Genomic DNA, 9340 nt, shown 5'->3' with positions numbered 1-9340 from the left:
TGCTTTGCTAAAATGATAAGAGGTGAATAATGGTGTATCAGGTAACAGCAAAGGAAATTCTCCTGTTCTCTCTATGAGAACAATGACACAATGCAGGAGTCAATGGGATGGGATGTGGCAGCTGACAGGGAGCTCCGTGTGAACTGCTGCTAAGCCCAAAGCAGATGGAACTAAAATTCTGTTAAGAGAAGGGAAGCAGTGGTGTTTTGTTTATCTGTTAAAGTGTCATTTATTTTTTCAGGAAGCCACCTCTGTTGGCCACCATTTTCCATCAGGTTATTTAATTACTTCTGTCCCTAAGGTTGGAGGCCATATTCTCCCTTAAGCTAGGGCATGACATCACAAAGTTTAGCCTACAGCCAAGGGAAAGACTCCAGATAAGTTTCTGAGGCCAGGATGTCTGTCTTGTGACTAATGTTGTGTTAGTTCTGGTGGGGTTTCTGCTATTTTCTTTTGCTGTTTTTGGAAAAAAATAGCTGACTCAACACAACCCTCAGATATTCCTTGGATTAGAAGGAGGTTTAATACCAACCATTGCAGCAATCCATTTGTAAAGTCATGAGGAAGCTGTGCAAAGCAGGATGAAACTTGACTGATATTTACACAGAATATGACTGGAAGTTCTGAAACAAGGAGAGATTTGTGAAAACTACACGACTGTTGAACAACACACATAACTATTCATCAAAAACAAACAAACAAAAAAAAACAAACAGAACAAAAACAAACAAACAAACAAAACAAAAAAAAAAAAAAAAAAAAAAAAAAAAAGAGGAAGGGCCATTTGTCTGAGGACTGCATATACCCACTTCACCTGCTGAGTGCTAAGAGGTAGGAGAGGAGTAGCCCATATACCTACAAACTCCAGCAAGGATCCTAGCATCCTGTGGGCAGAGGAAAAAAGAAAACATGGATTTGAGCATTCAGGCACTGGGTGGTGGGACATAACTGGAGAGGACTCCCCACACACACCTTTCTCCCGTGCTGCCAGCCCACGGTATATGTACCTTCAGGAGAAGGCCTGTCCAGCATTGCAGGGAGTCTATGGAGCAAACACAGCCTGTTCCTTTTGCACAGCCTGAAAAACAAGTCCTGGAGATGTGTCATCTGGAGGTATTCAGGACATAACAGACCTTTTTCCCATTCCTGCATCCCAGGGGAAAGCAGAGTAGCAGGGACACAGGCTGATGGTCTCAGAGAGCCAGACTCCCAGCACAGGAGGGCAATCCTTTACAGAGGTGAGAAAGGCAGAAACTTCTCCAAATACTCATCCAGGCCTTATCCTTACCAGCCAAAGATTCTTCTGTGATTCTCCTCATTTTAATGCAGAAGGAGAGTAAAGTGAGGGATTTTCTGCTTGTATTGTTGCTACCTGAGTAGCATGAAATGGGAAACAAACTGCTGAGCAGACTGAATCGCGGACATCCACAGCACTCTCAACCAAGGAGAACTTAAGGCTAGAAAACATGTTTGCAGGCAAACCTTTGTGCCCACAACAGCAGGGCTAGGGAAGGGGGAAGAAGTGTGCTGGGCAGCAGTTCAGCTTACACTAGAGACTGTCTTTTGTCTTTCCACTCTTCTACCTGGTAGGAATTCAACACATAAAACCATGCTGTGGCTGCTGAACTAGATGACCCACTAGATGTCCTTCTTAACAAATGTTTTTATGAAAAAAAAAAAAAAAAAAAAAAAAAAAAAGGACTGTGCAGCAGCTTCCCCTTAATTCAGACCCAGCTTCAGCTTCTACTCCTGGTATGCCTATTAATACCTCTCAGAATACTAATCAAATATGTCCCTTAAATTTTTTTGTTAACACTCAAGAGATATTTGAATTGACATCTAAAAGAAAAGGATCAAAACCAGAATTTCACTTGTGGTTGTTTTGTTTGTTTGTTTGTTTGTCCCTGCAGAAAATTCAATACTTCTTTTTTAAAATTAGGTTTTTGAAACATTTCTGGTGACAATCTAAGCTTTATAAATTGACAGACTGAAATGTGATTGTACACTTAAACTAATCAAACTAACAGATACAATATAGAAAGACTAATGCACAAAAAAATGTCATTAAATCTCAATGTTTTCTTACATAAGTCAGATTCCAATGATCTGCTTTAAATTTGGTTTCTTTATTTTCATTTGAGGCACAATTTTATATCAAGTTTCTCTGTAAAACCAGTGAATGGAAACTTACTAAATGATTAATAACAATAAATGATTAATAGGTGTTGAAATAAATAATCGTTTTAAAATTGAGTCAGTCAATAGGCTGCTAACAATTATTAAAAACTATGCATTACCCCTTCTGGCATAACCTTCCATATCACTTGTTACTACAAGGCTTGTAGCTTTTTTCAGCTCTAGTAAACATTTATTAACCATTTACAAACTAGCTAGGAATTAAAACATACAGAATGTAACAGGAGCACCTTGCGATCAAGTCTGGAGGCAGCTGAACTAAGAGAATCACAGAACAGCTGAGGTCAGAAGGGGCTTTTGGAGGCCGCCTAGTCCAACAACCCTGCTCAAGCCAGGGCCACAGAGAGCAGGTTGCCCAGGACTGTGTCCAGATGGCTTCTGAATATCTCCAAGGAGGGAGACTCCACAACCTCTCTGGGAAACCTATTTAGTTCTCAATCACCAACACTCTACAGAAGTGCTTCCTGATCCTGATCTTTCTGTTTGTGCCCATTGCCTCTTGTCCTGTCACTGGACACCAATGAAAGAAGCCTGGCTCTATCTTCTTTGCATTTCAAGTACTTGTAAACATAAATGAGATCCTCCTTGAGGTTTGGAGTCAATCCCATATTCTGTGACACTTTAAATTAGTTCATTGTATTTTATGAGCAATAAGGATTCCCCCTCCATCAGTCAACCCCTTCTCTTGGTTTAATTTTAATACGTGCTGTGAAGTTATATCCCTTGAAATCATTGGCTTGTCTGAAGGTCCCCAGACACTCCCTCCTCAGTTCTCTCTCACAGTAACATTTGCTCTTCTCCACACGTCTTAAGTCGTTACTTAGCTGTTTCTGGGCCACAGAAATTATCAGTCACAACAGGAGAGTTTTCTCTCTCTTATATTCATACTCAGCAGGAGAACATAGAATAAATTTCCTCTAATGTGCATCTGTGTATGTGTACATATAACCTACACACTCTGGTAAATGTAACAACCTAATTTAGGACTTACATTGGGTCATGAGATGAAGTTTGCTCTTTTTATTATTATTATTATTATTATTATTATTATTATTATTATTATTATTGCCTGCAAGTTCTCCTTCCAACCAAGAAACAGGGAATACAGTTTCTCCCCCATCTCTGACCACAAAGCTGGGCAAGATTTTCACATTATATTTATCACATTACACGTGGAGTTAAATTTCACATTACATCCAAAATGTGATCAGCAACTGGATAAACTTGCATGGACAGCTACACTCTCATAAAACCCCCTGATAGTAAAATATAAATATCTGTGTCACTGGAAATTCTTGTGGTTGCAATGGTCAGTGTCAGTGTCACTACCTAACTGTGGTGTTAGGCAAATCAGTCAAAATCTTACTACGACAAGAGAGAAGATATATTTATCTTTCTACCATGCACAAAGTTTCTGAGAGCGTAGGCCAATGGAGAGTGGTGAGTTACATTAAGTTAACCAGTTCTCTTGTTGAAAGGAGATGGCACATGTACACAAAACTGCAGGAAAGACTAGATTTCCAATTCAATTTCAGAAAAGAAAACATTTCAATATTTTTGTGTTTTTAGACTGGGGAGGAAATAAAAAGAATAGAAAAATTGAAAAAAAATACGCTCTTTCATTGACTAAGTCATTGCTAAAACTACATTTTTTGTCATTGTTCCTGAGGCAGACAAGGAGTTCATGTTTTTCAGAAAATTATTCATGACTGCTGACACTTTGGGACTTTTTGCATGTGGGTGGGTGGTTGCAATGCTAACCAGTTGAATCCATTTCAAAGAAACCCTTTGCTGCTGCTGTCAAGTTAAGTCCTAGTCTGCAATGGAATATGACAAAGAGCAGGAGCCCGGCACAACCAACACAATGACAAAGTGTCCTGGAACTGTGAACTCTCTCTGAGACTGCCTGGAGCAATGAGCTTTCTCCCTCCCATGAAGAAAACAAAAGGTCTTTTTTTTTTTTTTTCCCTCTCTCTTTCCCATATTTAGAACTGTAACTTTGGCTTAAAGGTTGGGTCTGCATGGTGGTCAATGCAGTCTCCATATGGTATTTATTTATTTATTCCTTGTCTAAAATGTTTTTGGCACAACATATTTGCATGAGTTAGGTGGTGTTTATAGAAAACCTGAATACTGGAGTTCATAGAGAAGGTCATTGGCTTATTCTTTCTCATTTTTTGTTGAATTTTCCTTACTTGTTTCTGCTGCTACTCATTTAATTTTTTTATAGGTATTGATTTCTTTGGGGGATTTTTTTTTTTTTGGTGGGGAGGGGTTGTTTTGTGTTTTGTTTTGCTTTGTTGTTTTTTTTTTTCCTTTCTCTCTCTTTTTTTTTTTTTTTTGAACATGACCGCTCATGACTTCTCTATAAAAGCTTCAGACAACCCTATTATTAAAATGGACAAGCTTGTTTTTGCCTATAGAAGAGTGTCCTGGAGCTAGAGCCCATTCCTCCTCTGGGTGTAAAACTTCCCTTCATTCTCTGAAAGAGGAAATGTAATTCTGTTTGAGTTTTCTTATAAAACACAACACCATCAGAGGCTGCACATCCCACTCAGTGACTTAAACACCCTATTTCCTACCTTTAGCAAACAACTGTGCCAAAACTGCTCTCATCTTACCTACTTGCAGTATTTGTGGAAAACCTCAGTTAACACATCCTCCAGTTTAATAGAGGGCTGTGGCAAAGCTCCAGTTCAGAAAAATCACTGGCTGCCTGTCTCTTCCCCAAATGACTCAGCCTATCTTCAACACTGTAGGAAGCCTTTCATCTTACTCATTTCTAAATTATGCCAAATGACATTGAGGTTAGGTTGCTCTGCAGTTGAATATTCTTGGTCCTCAGCAGGTTATGTGAAGAAGTACTTTTCACTGGTCATCTCTTAGGTCATCTTCAAATGGTTAAGGTTCTGGTAAGGAAATTTTCTTGACAGTTTATGTATGTCATAGAATCATAATGGTTCAGGTTGGAAGGGATCTTAAAAATCATCTAGTTCCAACCCCTTACCATAGGCAGGAATTCCACCCATTTGATCAGGTTGCCTATGATCTCATCCAGGCTGAACTTGAACACCCCCGGGGATGGGGCATCCATAGCTTCTCTGGGCAACCAGTTCCAGGGCCCACCACCATCTGAATGAAGAATTTACCCCACCCCCAACATCCAATTTAAATATCCCCTTTTTTAGTTTAAACCCATTTCACCTTGTCCTGCCTTTATCTGACTGAGCAAAAAGTTGCTTTCCATCTTTTTTATAAGTCCCCTTTAAGAATTGAAGGGCTCTGACAAGGTCACTGCAGAGCCAGTCTGAACAATGGCAGATCTCTCATCCTGTCTTCATATGAGAGGTGCTCCAGCCCTCTGATCAACTTCATGGCCCTCCTCTGGACCTACCCTAACAGGCCCACATCCTTGGGGCCCCAGACATGGTTGCAGCACTCTGGGTGGGGCCTCACAAGAGCAGAGCAGAGGGGGACAATAACCTCCCTTCCCTGCTGGCTACCCCTCTGCTGATGCAGCCCAGGACACAGTTGGCCTTCTGGGCTGTAAGCATGCACTGCTGGCTCATGTTGAGCTTCTCATCCAGCAGAACCCCCAGGTCTTCTCTGCAGGGCTGCTCTCAGTGAGTTCTTCTCCCAATCTGTGCTCGTGTCTGGGATTAATATGCAAATATGTATATATACATAGTATTATACGTAGCTTGTACCTTGTTTTGTATTATTGCTGGTTAATCACAGAATAGAATCATAGAATGGCTTAGATTGGAAGGGACCCTAAATATCATCTACTTCCACCCACTCTGCCATGGGTAGGGACACCTCCCACCAGACCAGGTTGCTCAAAGTCCCATCAATTGGCCTTGAACACTTCCAGGGATGGGGCATCCAAAACTTCCCAGGCAACCTGTTCCACTGCCTCACCATCCTCACAGTGAAGAATTCCTTCCTAATATCTAATCTAAATCTGCCCTATTTTAGTTTCAAACTGCTAGATGTCAGATGACAAGTTCTACCAGATACACAACCTGTAAAACTTTTCTCAGCCCAGCCTTGACAGAGAACAGCTGTTTTCAAATGGTTCAGAATTACCCCATGGTCTCAAACCCACATCCCAAGACCAAGGCAAATCATGATGCCCTGAACAATGGAATTGGCTCTAACCCCTTTTGAATCAGAATTGTTGAATTTTTATTTCTAGCTAAGTTCCTTTGCAGTAACAGGTTTATTGAGATCAATGTGGCCACCTTGACTGGCTGAAATGAAAACCCTGTGGTGCTTCTTCCTAACCTGAGTGCTTTACACTGATGACATAGTCATCCATGAGCTTGTTATATCTGACTATAAGTTACAATAAAATCTCAGTTTCTTTGTAATGTTAGTTTCAATGTAAACAATCTACATTAAGAAAGAAAGCCCTGCTTTTGCTTTGTTGTAGATATTCCATCCCACTGGCTGTGAAGCATCACTTATGGTATCAGGTGGAACAAATGAAAATGAGTGACCAGGGGTACTTCCCCTGGTACTTACCCTTGATTATTTTCTCTCTGTCCATGAGACAATGCTCTGTTGATAGAAAGGGACACCTTCACAGTTTTTTGGCAACAGACTCATTGCATCTGTCTTCGTGCATTATAATACTTAACTGTGTAACTAACTTTATGAATGTGCCCAAATAGAAGTGCTACCTGGAATTAAATGGCTTACAGAAAAGATGGAGAGCAGCTTTTTGCTCAGTCAGATAATTACAGGACAAGGGGAAATGGGTTTAAACTAAAAATGGGAAGATTTGAATAGATGTTAAGAGGAAATTCTTCTCTCAGATGGTGGTGGGTCTCTTGAACAGGTTGCCCAGAGAAGCTGTGGATGTCCCATCCTTGGGGGTGTTTAAGTATAGCCTGGATGAGGTTCTAGGCAACCTGATCTAGTGGGTGGCATCCCTACCTATGGCAGAGGGTTGGAACTGCATGATCCTTAAGGTCCCTTCCAACAGAAGACGTTCTATGATTCTTAATGGAGAATATGCAATGTCTGATCTGAGTCAACTTAAAAAACAAAGCTCTTCTGGTTAATAGGTAAAGTTAATATCTAAGTTGCAAAGCATTTTGCTGTGTCTGGGATTGTACACTAAAACCCAAATAGCAACAATTTACCAGTCTAGCTAAATTTTGCCTTATTTACAGGTAACACAAAGAATGTTGTCTGTCATGGAGATCTCCAGAACATAATGATGGATAAAATGATTGACAAAATCACTAGATGTCTCTGAACTTGTTTTTCAAGAAGTTGTGTATGAGATTGTCAAGGCATTACATGTACCTACCAGTACAGTCTCACTTGCAGAGAATTTCTCCTGTATCTTGCTTTAATATATATATATATCTACATATAAAATCTCTGTACATATAATATCTGTACATATCTTTCATTCTCTATATTTCATTACTTCTGTGTTGTTTTTTTTTCACGTCATTTTTTGAAATGCTTTTTAGAAATGAAACACAAGTATAAAGATCAGCGTATTAAAAAGCAACAACACAGGACTGGAAAAATCCCTTGATGTGACAGGCTCTAAACTGGGATGTGGAAGACATTTTTCTTTCAGATATTTTGCTGTATTTGGAAAAAAAAATAAAAGGGAGAGAGAGAGAGAGAGAAGCTTGAAACAAAAGTAGCGAACCTCTCTCTTTAGGAAAAACAGAATTCCATTTAAAAAATTTAAAAAAAGAAAAAAAAAAGAAAAAAAAAAAAGATTTAGTAAGTTAAAAAGTCACTGGGTAGGGACACAGCCTTAGTAGGCCCAATCTTCACCTAAGAGAAAATACTCTTGGTGTTTTCATCTGAGTCAACATTAATAAAAAATGTATAAAATATGACTTAAAATTTCCATTTTGTGTGCATTAAACTTTAAATAATATATATTTTGCAATTTTACATTAAAAAAAATACTGATATCCTGTATTAAACAGGATTATTGAAGCAGTTTACATGTCCCAGTCTGGGACTTGGGACATTTAACAAAAACAAAAAATCAGAAAAACTAACTAAATGAGAACTCCACTCTGTGAACTCCAAGCTTGCTATTTACATTAATGTCTACAAGACAGGCACATGAACACTTAATTACTTGAACGGTCCTGCTGACTTCAGTGGCAACTGTTGCAGGCACGGGACTCTTCAGGACTGTCATAAGTGTACCTTCTTCTGGAACAGTCTGATTATTAATTTTAGCAACAGCTGAGGATACCTACCAGTGTCCTGCAGGCACATATCACATATTTGAGCTATAAATGTAAGCAGTCTCTCTTCCTTAGCTTAGCATATATATCCAAAACACATAAACTTAATATTAATGTGTGTTGTAGCTTCATTCCTGAGAAAGAAGCTCAATAGAAGAAGAAAAATTGCAGAAAAAAATCTAGGGGCATTTTAGCTGGACAACAAAGTTCCTCTCAACTTTTTCATGAGATGAGCAACTTTAATCTCCTTGTTCACTGTGGCAGACAGAAAGTTTCAAGCAAAGTGATGGAAAAAGGTCTTAGCATCAGAGATCTGATGGTTTTTAAAGCCTGTGTCTAAAATGAAAACAATAATTTAAGTCACTTTAACACAGCAGTAAAAGCAACTTCCTTGCAATCCATATTATCCCATTGCTTCCACTGGAAAAACAAACAATACTTAGTATAACAAAACATCTGCTCCAGATTTACTGGCCTAACTCATCAGATGAAGGAAAGATCCTCTGCCAATAACATCTTCTTTTACTAAAAATGGGTAAATTACAATACTGTTATATACGAAAACATGAAGACATTTGAAATTCTGTATCTTTATGATAACGACACAAATAATTTTTCGTTAGTCAAAATCACTAGTTTCTCCTAATTTGTTATATATTTACAAGTAATCAATTGGAAGTAGTATAACAAACATAAGTTAAGGTTAATGAAATCAAATGAAGAATTTTGAAAAGTAAGATCTGTTATTAATATGCCTAAATATTGACTTTAGCCCTTATGAATGGATCAATAAGGTTTAATGTCAGAATGGACTCATCATAACAAAAGACAATGAAATTCCATTCCCTTAAGAAATACCTGATTCTGCCTATTGCACACTTTTGAATTACAGAGAAAAGAGCAGAAAA

At 38.7% G+C, this 9340-nt stretch overlaps 1 long non-coding RNA gene across 1 annotated transcript in view; it reads right to left on the bottom strand.

Annotated features, from left to right (window-relative positions):
- Positions 1-786: 786 nt before the first annotated feature.
- The window catches only part of LOC118156611, a 21439-nt gene continuing 12885 nt past the window's right edge, over positions 787-9340 (bottom strand). The window contains exon 3 of the long non-coding RNA XR_004746336.1: positions 787-884. This is a non-coding gene — a long non-coding RNA (uncharacterized LOC118156611). The remainder of the gene's footprint in view (positions 885-9340) is intronic.

This window comes from Oxyura jamaicensis, chromosome Z (assembly GCF_011077185.1).
Source record: "Oxyura jamaicensis isolate SHBP4307 breed ruddy duck chromosome Z, BPBGC_Ojam_1.0, whole genome shotgun sequence".
NCBI lineage: Eukaryota > Metazoa > Chordata > Aves > Anseriformes > Anatidae > Oxyura > Oxyura jamaicensis.
This window is presented reverse-complemented; position numbering and strand designations above follow the sequence as displayed.